We start from the raw sequence: 11,183 nt of genomic DNA, 5'->3' as shown, positions 1-11,183 counted from the left end.
TTCGGCGGTACGTCCACCCGGCCTCCCGCATGCCCACTATACGCCCTCGCTCAAAGTCCGTCAACTGCATATACGGTTCACGTCCACGCTGTCGCGGCATGCTACCAGTGTTAAAGACTGCGATGGAGCTCCGTATGCCACGGCAAACTGGCTGACACTGACGGCGGCGGTGCACAAATGCTGCGCAGCTAGCGCCATTCGACGGCCAACACCGCGGTTCCTGGTGTGTCCGCTGTGCCGTGCGTGTGATCATTGCTTGTACAGCCCTCTCGCAGTGTCCGGAGCAAGTATGGTGGGTCTGACACACCGTTGTCAATGTGTTCTTTTTTCCATTTCCAGGAGTGTATTTCCCTTCCGCCGCAGTCTCACTCAGTACTTTTAATGTTCATCGAACCATCCCTCAAAGTAAAATTCGAATGCATAATTCACAACTACGAGAACCCATACCGTTCATATCCGGAAATGGTGGGTTATAATAGGTCAGTTATTTAATTGCTTGGTGTTTACCTAGTTAAAGTACTATAGAAAAGAGGTCTGATATGTTGCATTTCCAAATTCTTGTGAACCTTCTTTCGTCACATTATGAAATTTTTTAGGACCATTGACAGTTCAAACCGTATTAGACAAATCGTGACTAGAGATAAAATGCCTAGTAATCTGAATAACTGGTTAAATAATGTCTGAAAATTATTCAGTGGTCGATTCGTTGTCTTAACTGTGCCCACTCGCTGCACCTAGGAAATCTGACTCATGTCACAAATGCAACTGGTCAGCTGGGTTTGATTTTTCCTGAAAATCGCTTCAGACAAATGACACGAAAGTTCCTCTGAATAAATTTTTGCAGATTTCCTGCACCATCTTTATCCATCTTAGTTAGTCGCCGCTATATCTGTACGACCTAAAAAACTTACCTTCCTTGTTGTATTCAGACCGTCAGTGTTCCTATTTTGTATCTATATCGCCAGTACTGTTAACCTTCCTACCCCATATCAGATAATTCATTGTAGTGTATTACTTTACATACGAAATTCAAAACTGAGGAAACCGTGACAGTGATGAAGCTTCGCCGATGTAAAATGAATAATACGTATCTGTGTAGAGGAGAATTATAATGTTTAAGAAAATGAAAACAATAACACTCAGAAGTGATACGTTCATTATTTCAAGTACAGATCATATCTGACACTTCAAATAATGATGGTCTGGCTACCAGCTAACATTGATATAATTCTGAATCAATCTTCATTAACTTCACTTTACGTGAATGTTCCGCTACTTATCCGTCTGTCCGAGGGACAACACAATAAGCACCCAGAATTTCTTTCTTTAGGTGAATATAGTAACTTCATGGTCTTGAAAGTAGAAAGGCTTCTTTGTCACAGCAGTGTAATTATTTTGTACTGCACAGCTTATCTGATAATGGGCTACGCATTATGAAAATAAAAGAGCTCCATAAACATCTAGTGACTACTTTTTGCGACCTATCAGCATTTCAAGAATATTTTAATATCATTAAAAATGGTCGCACCCCTCACTCACGACTTCTTGTCGGACTTCCAGTAACTCACAGGCCGTTGCACAATAAAAATAGAAGATCAACTTTTAAAGAGTAGTCGAAGAGGAGATCACTAGATACAGAAGAAAATTTCATTCTAGGGAAAAATGAGGAGTGGAAATCGGCCACAACATTTTCAAAGGAAATGTTTTGCTACCGGCTTTTGAGTTTTCGGAAACGCCTTAAAACTCAAATCTGGATAGCAGGGCAGGGATCTTAAATCCGCTCCATCCGAATGTGGGTCTTAGAGACACAACTACTGCAACACCTCGTTCTATGAAATAACTTTTTGACAACTGTCCAAAAATTGCCCCAGTGAGAACAAAATAACAGTAGATCTCGCCACTAATTGTGGCCTTGAAAAAATTACAGGCAAAATAATTATTTTATTGAGATCTTGCTGCTATATGTGTTATTTGAATAATAATGTGATCTATGATTTACTATGGCTTTTACGTTAACGGCCCAGTCCCAAAATCTAAGAAAGTACTTGCAGAAATTGGGAAGAAATGTGGTTTCATATTATTTTACAATTTTCTTCCTCTGTGTGAAGAGTAGTAACTCTTGGCTTTGTTATATTTTTACAATGTTTTCAGAAACGAAGGAATTGACACGTCACATACTTTAAGAGGAATGGAGTGTATTAGATTTCCCGTGGTTCGTCTTACCAATAGTACTGACAATTTATTTTCTGAAGCGGACTGACGTATCGACATGAAGCCACAGCAGGAAATTAAAGATTCGGGAAGAATGCTTCATTGTTTAGATCATGTAATTGTGGGCGGAATAAATTGAAAAGAAACCACGACTTCTCATTTCCCACTTTTCTTCATTTACTGTTCCAATAATACTTTGAAAGCGATCAAACTCACCTTCGGTAGATTATGCTATTTACAGAGTGATTTTACGTATACGAAAATCACGCATTCTAATTTTCAAACTGGATAAAATCCACTTCATTAGAACTGATCGATTACACGTTTCAACTTGTAGTCACTTGTTGCAGTGTTAAAAGCCTAAGCACGTCTATGTATCACTCGTAACAGCTTTAGTGCATTAGTGAAATATCCTGTCCCCACAACTCGCCTCCGTTAGTAGCTACTTACATCATGAATCATTTCATTAGGTCATTGAAACAACAATTCGTAATTTTCCTTACACCACTACAACAGTAGACTCACGACACGTTTAGCTTACTATCCTTCAACTCAGGAGTGTCAGGACGAACGTTTTCGATCTGACTTTGATGTATTTGTCCGTCTGTATCATGAATATAAGTTTGTATCATCATTAAAGAAACACTCAAAATATACGTATATACTGCCTTCGTAATAATTGTTTTATTTTAGGCGTGATTTCGTAATAAGCGAAGAAAAGGTGCAAGGCCAAATTATGTTTTTATTGTAACTAGCACGGAAATATCGATCTGTTGTGGTCTTCAATCCGAAGACTGATTTGATACAGTTATTTAGCTAGATTAGCGTGTCTACCCTGTGTAAGCCTCTTAATCACTGCATAGCTACCGCAACCTACATTAGTTTCTACGTGCTCACTATACTCGAACATCAGTTTCCTTCTATAGGTTTTACAACCTACACTTTCCTACCAAACTGAGGACACCTTGATACCTCATGATATGTCCCTCAACCGAACATTTCTTTTATTCAACTTGTGCCATACATTTCTTTCTCCCCACTTCGATTTAGTGCCTCGTCAATTATTATACGGTCTAAAAGTCTAATAACAGCATCTTCTATAGCTTCACATTCCAAAAACGTCGATCCTGTTCTTGTTTTAAATTACTATCGCCCACCTTTCACTTCCGTACGAGGCTGTTCTCCAGGAAAATTCAATTAGGAAAGTTTCCTTAACATTCAAATGTATATTTGAGGTGAAAAAATTTCACTTTTTCAGAAATGCTTTTCTTGCTGTTGTCAGTCGGCATTTTATTACTTTCTGTGTGGGCCATCGTCATTTGTTAGTTTATAATCTAGTCCCCTCAGCATTATCTGATGAAATTCATCCACATTCCATATCTGTGTGTTAGAACATAATCCCATTGCTTTTTGTTGATATGCATCACATAATCTCTTTTCGATGCATTATCCCTCCCATCCGAATGATCTTCCAAATCCTTTGCCATGTCTGATAGAATTACACTTCTATCGCTCTGAAGCTTAGCTCCCTTTCCTAATTAGTTCTTGGTTTTCCCCATTGCTTGCTCAATGAACAGACCTACTCCATTGTTAGTTCTCAACCATTCCTTCAGTTGCATGTCTTTCGTCTCTTATAACGGCAGTCCGATTTCTGGACAAGTTTGAGATAACATTTCACTCCCTATATTTTATCCTTTCTATGAGAATTTCAAGCAGAGGATTCCAATCAACATTGCCAAAACCTTCCCTGAATCTAAAAATGATATAAACGTATGACTGTCTTTCTTCAGTCTGTCTTCTAAAATAATTAGTAGGGTCCGCCGGCCGGGGTGGCCGAGCGGTTCCAGGCGCTACATTCTGGAGCTGCCCGACCTCTACGGTCGCAGGTTCGAATCCTGGCTCGGCATGGATGTGTGTGATGTCCTTAGGTTAGTTAGGTTTAAGTAGTTCTAAGTTATAGGGGACTGATGACCTCAGATGTTAAGTCTCATAGTGCTCAGAGCCATTTGAACCATTTTAAATTAACAGGGTCCGTATTGCAGCGTGTGGTTCTATACATCTCCGAAACTCAGTGTAGTTGCTGTTAGCATCTCGTGGTCTTGTGGCAAGCGTTGCCGACTTTCTCTCTCTGGGACACGGGGTCGATATCCGGCCGGATTGGGGAGTTTCTCCATTCGGGAGTGGGCGTGTCTTTATGTTGTCCTCCTCACCATTTCGTCATCATCAAAGCACAAGGCGCTGAAGTACTGTGAAATAAAAACTTGCACCAGACGGCGGACTTCCATAGGAAGGGGATTCCCGGTTAAAAATGCCGTACGCGCATTGTAGTTGCTGTTTCACTAAATTGATAAGTTACTTCATTTTACTCGAACAGCGCAGGAGAACAGACAATGCAGTAAATTCGTCTATTTGCCTAAATTACTTGGCTTCATAATCGTGTAAACTTTTGCAAGAATTCCCCAGTTCTGTTGTTCGTTACCATAGATATTCTGCTCCCCGAGACACCCGCTATCTTCCAATGAATGTGTATGTTTCGAATCTAAAATGTTATTAAATTGAAAGAAGAGGGCTCTGTCGAGCATCAAACGGCAATGAAAATTGTGTAAATTCATCAATAAAGGACCTTCTCTTCGAAACTTCCTGGTAGATTCAAACTGCGTGCCGGTTTGGGACTCGAACCTTAGACCTCTGCCATTCGCTGGAAAATGCTCTACCATCTGAGCTATCCGAGCACAACGGACGACCCGTCTTCACAGATTTACTTCAACCAGTTCCATGTCGCCTGTCTTCCAACCTTAACACAGGTTCTCCTGCGTAGCTTGTGGGAATAGCGAACTTGGGGGAAAGGAAATTGCGGAGACATGGCTTTCCCACAACTTGGTGGAATATTTCCAGAATGAATTTTCACTCTGTCACGGAGTGTGGGCTGATATGTGACTTCCTGAAAGATTAAAAATGTCTGCCGGACCTCGACTCGAACCTAGGGCCTTTCTCTTTCGCGGGAATGTCCTCTTCCAATTTTTTTATGTATTAAAAACATTTTAGGATATATATACAGCTAGCAATAAGTAAAACTTTTGCAGACAGCCATAAGTGTCTTGTGTAAACAGGACCACAAGAGATCTACCACAAAGTTAATGATCAAGCATTTGTGCCCCAAACTACATATCTGTTTGGCAATTAAGCTAATAAATATATTTTAAGAAGAGTGATTGATGTCATATCTCGATATTTGAAATGTTCACCCCAATATTTGTAGGTACATGTCAACAATGTGGCATCCTAAGGTTGAATACGATTACACAAAAATGAAAAAAAGGGCAGATTGACTAGTTGGAAATAAAAGAACAAATTGTACTTCCACTCAGTCAAAAAGGGCTCCCCAGATGTAATATGATATTCTCGAAACATTTCATTGACTAACAGTTACATTCACTAGCCAATTAGTCACATTTATTAGAAAAAGTGTGCCTGTAATTCACATATTCATTTGCGTTCGACTCCTCTCAGTGCATAACTCAAAACCATTGCAATATCATCCATATAATTTTTCTTTTCCTTAATTTTTTGAAAATATTAAAAACAGTAATTTACACTTTAGGTTAGACCTACAGTTAGTACTCCATAAAACGGTTACAGACGTAAGTAAACCGCACAGCCACAAGTTATGTGCTTACGTTTATGCCTCTCATGGTATCAGGACCACAAAAAATTACCATAGGTCTCTGTTCAAACATGTGAGCCAGACGCGACATATCTGTTTGGCCACTAATCAAATAAATATTTGTTAGTGAAAGTTATTAATGGCATATCTCATTATTTAAATGTTTGAGTCATTATCTGCAAGTACATTTAAACGAAGGACCATCCTTACGTTGTACACTACTACAAAAAATAGTGACACGAGAACACTCAGCAGTTCCTTGTAGAATGAACAGAAAAATGTAGGTCACTGGAACTGTTAAGAACCCTTCTAGGATAATACAGAATCTAGAACATTATAAAAAATAAAAGTGAGGTTCAGCAGTCAAAAACCAAAGGACTAATTTTACTTCCTCTCAATTACAGAAGCCTCGTAAATCATATATGATGTTTCTGAAACAGTTCGTTACCCAAATGCACAATCACCATTTTTTTTACAGCTACGCCTATTTTGTGCCTCTTTTTGCTAAATAAAGGAACGACTTGATTCCTGAAACTGTTGCAATGTTAACACAAGGAAACAAAAATGTTCAGCAGGAGATAAATTCTAGCATCTTTCATCAAGAAAGAAAATGTCGCCAGCTGATTTACTATATGAAGCGAAAAATATTGCTCTCTTCGTTCTCTAACAAAGTAATGAGATTTAATTTTGAAGTAGAGAAAAATATGCGTCCTGGCTACCGCAGCGTACTCCAGATATAGTAAAAAAGAACTGAAATATGTTGAGACTCAGGTGCAACCTCACTTGCCAGTAATGTGCTTCAGTTCATAATTTACAAGAACGAAAAGACTGTATACGGCGTCCTTCTTCAGACTGAACCTAGTTAAAAATGTTGAACACTTCAGGCAAATGCCGGGATGGTTTCTTTGAAAGGGCAGGGCCGACTTTCTTCCCTAATCCGATAAGACCGATGACCTCGCTGTTTGCTCTCGTCCCCCAAATCAACTCAACTCGGATGGCACGTTAAACTGCTAGTCCTCTCGTCCAATTAGGATTACTGCGATGTCGCTAGTCGCCCAAGTGTCATCCAATCCCAGTACTTGCACCAGAGCGTTGAACTACCCGTCATTATTGCGATATTCTGACGAAAAACTCTAAAATGTTCAAATGTGTGTGAATTCCTAAGGGTCCAAACTGCTGAAGTCATCGGTCCATAGACTTACGCACTACTTAAACTAACGTAAAGTAACTTACGCTAAGAACAACACACACACCCATCCCCGAGGGAGGACTCGAACCTCTGGCGGGAGGGGCCGCGCAATCCGTGACAGGGCGCCTCTAACCACACGGCCACTCCGCGAGGCGAGAAAAACTCTACAAAACCTCATCGTTGCTGTCCGATTCTATAGTTACTTCTACCACACTTGCTAAACTTATATCCGGATAAACTCTCTAAGCAACTCGAAACCGCCCGGTAGCTTAGCCTGAATTTATACTCTGGATAGAGGTTATTTCTCTCCGGTAAAACGTGTTTCCTGAGCTGTCCCAAGAATAAATATTAACTGACAATCATCCTGAGTTCTTATAACCACCGTAAACAAAGAAATAAATCAGTTTCAACAGACAGATTAGGTCATTTCCTTAGTGAGAAAATACTGATCGGTCGTCGACTTTTGAAGGTTACATTGGTGGCAATGGGTGAGTAAATCCTCAATTCGTCCAACCAGGTGTGTTCAAATATCACACTAGTAGATGACATGCTTTAGAAGCCGTAGATCCGGATCTGAATACCAGACGGACAACCTCTTTCATTCCGCCATAATAGTATGAGTCATAGGACTTTTCATTTGTGCTTCGAACGTCTTTGATGGTGTGATGATACGTCGAGACAATGTTCCGTAATTTTTTTTCTATATACCCTTCTAACTGATGCACTGAGGTTTACACATATTGAAACATTTTGTATTAAAGCTCCATATAATATGTTATTAATGCAGTGATTTTCTGCAATTTGCACCTCTTGATATCCTTGAATACGTTTTATCTTCGCTGCCTCTTCAGTAATCCTGCAAGAAGTAACACGACTTCGCGAAATTTACATATAAGTATTCATATGCTCTTGCATTATATGCCACGAAACTATTACTTTCATAGATTGCTATCGTATCAAACATTTTATAAACATTTATAGCTATTCTCAGAGCAGTAATCACCTTAAACGAAGTGCCTATATTCCCCCGTTGAAATGTTACGAAATTATAACAGCACGTAGAAGTAGTTGAAATCACTTTCTTTAATATTCCAGTAAGAAAATAGGCAGTAATTTACCTTCGTCCGTCATAACTACCGTTTTCATTCGTATGTGTAAGTACTGGCTATTCCTTCACTGTTAAAAAACTTCGCATTCACCAGAGTGCCTTATTCGAAGAGTCATGTTAGTTGCGACATTATACTTAATGAAGTGTAAAATAATTCACTTTTGTAGGTAGAAGTATTTTATAGGATTACTTTCAAGCCGCTAGAAATATAGCGGAATTGAGATCTACCAACTATTCGCCTGTCTTTTTAAATCACAATTTTGCGGAGATGGCAGCGGTTGTTCAGTGGATATCTGATTTTCAACAGACGCTTTCCTTAATTGTTTCGGGTGTGCTTTAGGGCCAAGAAGCCGACTATCGAAAAAAATCTTTAGTCAGAAGGAATGTTCTACACTTCTCTTTAATATGAATTAGCTGTAGGTGCTGCTCTGCAAAGAAATGGTGATTTATTTCAATAGGAAATGTTTCCAAAGCTATCTGAAATTTTCTGTTACGTCTGATCCTTCAGTGGAAACTGGTTCCTTACTTGCTGTAAAAGTAGATACAGTATTCAACAATTGTGGTAGTACGCCTCGAATGGAAACCAGAAAAGATTCGCTACTCAAACGTGTGCCAGCACGTGCGGTTCTCTACAGTTCCAGCCTACAAGAAGATGCAGAATAGTTCATTGTGATCTGAGCCGACAGTGGCGTATGGGTTTCCTTTACTCTCGACAAATATACTGCGGCAGATAGATGTTTGTTTCAAAACATAGCCAATTTACAAACACATGATTCACTCCCATTGCTCATTAAAGACCTCGTATCACCTGAAATATTAATTTCTGACCTCTGCTTAATTGGACGAAAATGATGCATTTGACACCATGAGATAATATAGGAGAGATTAAGTGAAGAATAACAGAATATCTACCAAAATTGCACGTCCTAGTCAAACTACATGGCGAGATTTGGTATTAACTATCACACACAACTTATATTCGGGAGAATCGGATTTCAAGTTCTCTTTGAGCATTCCATATTTAGGTCTAAAATCGCATTGGGCTAGGACAGGGAAGAAATCGGCGGTTTAGTTATCCAGTGGAACAATCCAGGCATTCGGCTTAGACAGTTTACGGAAACCATAGGTAGTTTAAATCTATATCCCCGAAATTTATACCAACTATACACTGCAGTGCATTGCTTATGCTCTATATGGAAATGGACTTCCAAATTACAATCAAATAACTTATTTTGTAGGTATGGTTGCGAAGAAGAGAGACGGAGATTTGTTATATATCCTAGTTCTGTAGAATACACGCCATTATGCTAGATTAAATTTTGATTTTCTCTGGGAGAGATCCCCAAACCTACTGATACTATTAGAAGCGAATATACATGATAGTGGCACAGACTAAAACCCTTTCTTTCACGTTATATTCATCTGTAAGAAGAGATCAGTAACTTTCAAAGGCACTAAATAAGTATACATCTCCCCCACCACAGAACTATGGTACGAGTCACCAGACAACGACGAACTGCCCCACAGCATCTTAACCACGAATGTAATGCAGAGGTTCTGTATTTGATTAAAACGCTAGTATTTTTGGAACAGTGCAGTTCTAACTCGTTTTATTTTATCATGAAACTGCAGTACTGTTATTTTTGCAGTCTTTTTTTCGATTACCACATTTACACAGCACGTCGAATAACGACACAGAACACACGTGTACTTCACGGACCTAGGTGTATGCTTGTTGTAACAGATGTCGTTTCAAAAATTACGGAGATTGTAGAGAATGAAATTACGACCGCTTAGATGTAACGAACCTATAGATGCAAATGTGAAACAAAGTTTTTAGAGAACTATGCTCTTTCTACATATTCGGTACGCTAAACGAAAACACCTGAATACTGTAGTTCGAAAAACGTTTATTGACAACAGAGTACAATCAGATACTGTAAACCAAAGCTTTGGTTTCTCCTCTGTTGAGTAAATGTTCTGTGTGTCGACCACCTGTGGTGTCATCCGCAGAAGCGAAAGATGGTAGCTCACAATGGCGCCACAAGTAAAGGCAGACACATCAACGAACTGGAGACGTCGACGTAGACAAGCCTCTATGTGTTTCCTTACACCTGTTATTTATGTCTGAGCGCAATGGCTCAATGCCGCTCACCCCAGTCTCTGTGTAATCAGCGACCACTTGTAATGATTGCATACGACTACCGAATCGTCTCCGCACCGATCCGACTGCGTGCTAATAGAACAATTATTCTGGAAACATCCCCCAGGCTGTGGCTAAGCCATGTTTCCACAGTATCCTTTCTTTCAGGAGTGCTAGTTCTGCATGTTTCGCAGAAGAGCTTCTGTAAAGTTTGGAAGGTAGGAGACGGATACTGGCAGAAGTAAAGCTGTGAGTACCGGCCGTGAGTCGTGCTTCGGTAGCTCAGTTGGTAGAGCACTTGCCCGCGAAAGGCAAAGGTCCCGAGTTCGAGTCTCGGTCGGGCACACAGTTTTAATCTGCCAGGAAGTTTCAATTATTCAGAACTTTATATCAAGTTTTAGACGATAGTACTCTGATCAGTTCGGCGCTAGCGGCCGTGCGGAGCGGAGGTCCGATACTTCCGCCTGTGCGGCGTGTGCGAGTGTTTGTTTACTTGTGGACTTAGTCTGCGCGCGGGCTAATAACAACGATCATGGCGAACAAGTACAGAAAAACTACATTACGATTCAATTTCTGCAAAGACTACGAAAGACCAAAGGCTTTAGTAGTGGAACGATTCATACGTGAGGACGTCAAGATACCGCCAAACGATATTGTCGGAATTCACCTGTCCATCGTTAGTCCCACGGTGTATGTTAAGATGGTAAATGACGTGGCGTGTGAGAGAATTCTACAGGCGACAAAAGCAGGTCTCCGATTTTGCCATAGTGACGGGAATGTCGGCACGGTAACTGTAGAACATGCTGGTCTGGGTGTACGGACAATACGTGTTTTTGAGCTGCCATTTGAGCTCCCGGCTGACGAAGTT

The 11,183-nt window shown here is 40.1% G+C and overlaps 1 non-coding gene across 1 annotated transcript; it reads left to right on the top strand.

The window, feature by feature from the left end:
- The first annotated feature begins 10,585 nt into the window (after positions 1–10,585).
- Trnas-cga (transfer RNA serine (anticodon CGA)) lies at positions 10,586–10,660 on the top strand. The gene has a single exon. It is a non-coding gene; the product is annotated as a tRNA-Ser (tRNA).
- The last annotated feature ends 523 nt before the right edge of the window (positions 10,661–11,183 follow it).

This window comes from Schistocerca gregaria, chromosome X, assembly GCF_023897955.1.
Source record: "Schistocerca gregaria isolate iqSchGreg1 chromosome X, iqSchGreg1.2, whole genome shotgun sequence".
NCBI lineage: Eukaryota > Metazoa > Arthropoda > Insecta > Orthoptera > Acrididae > Schistocerca > Schistocerca gregaria.
The sequence above is the reverse complement of the archived record's forward strand: the minus strand, read 5'-3'. Positions and strand labels throughout refer to the sequence as shown.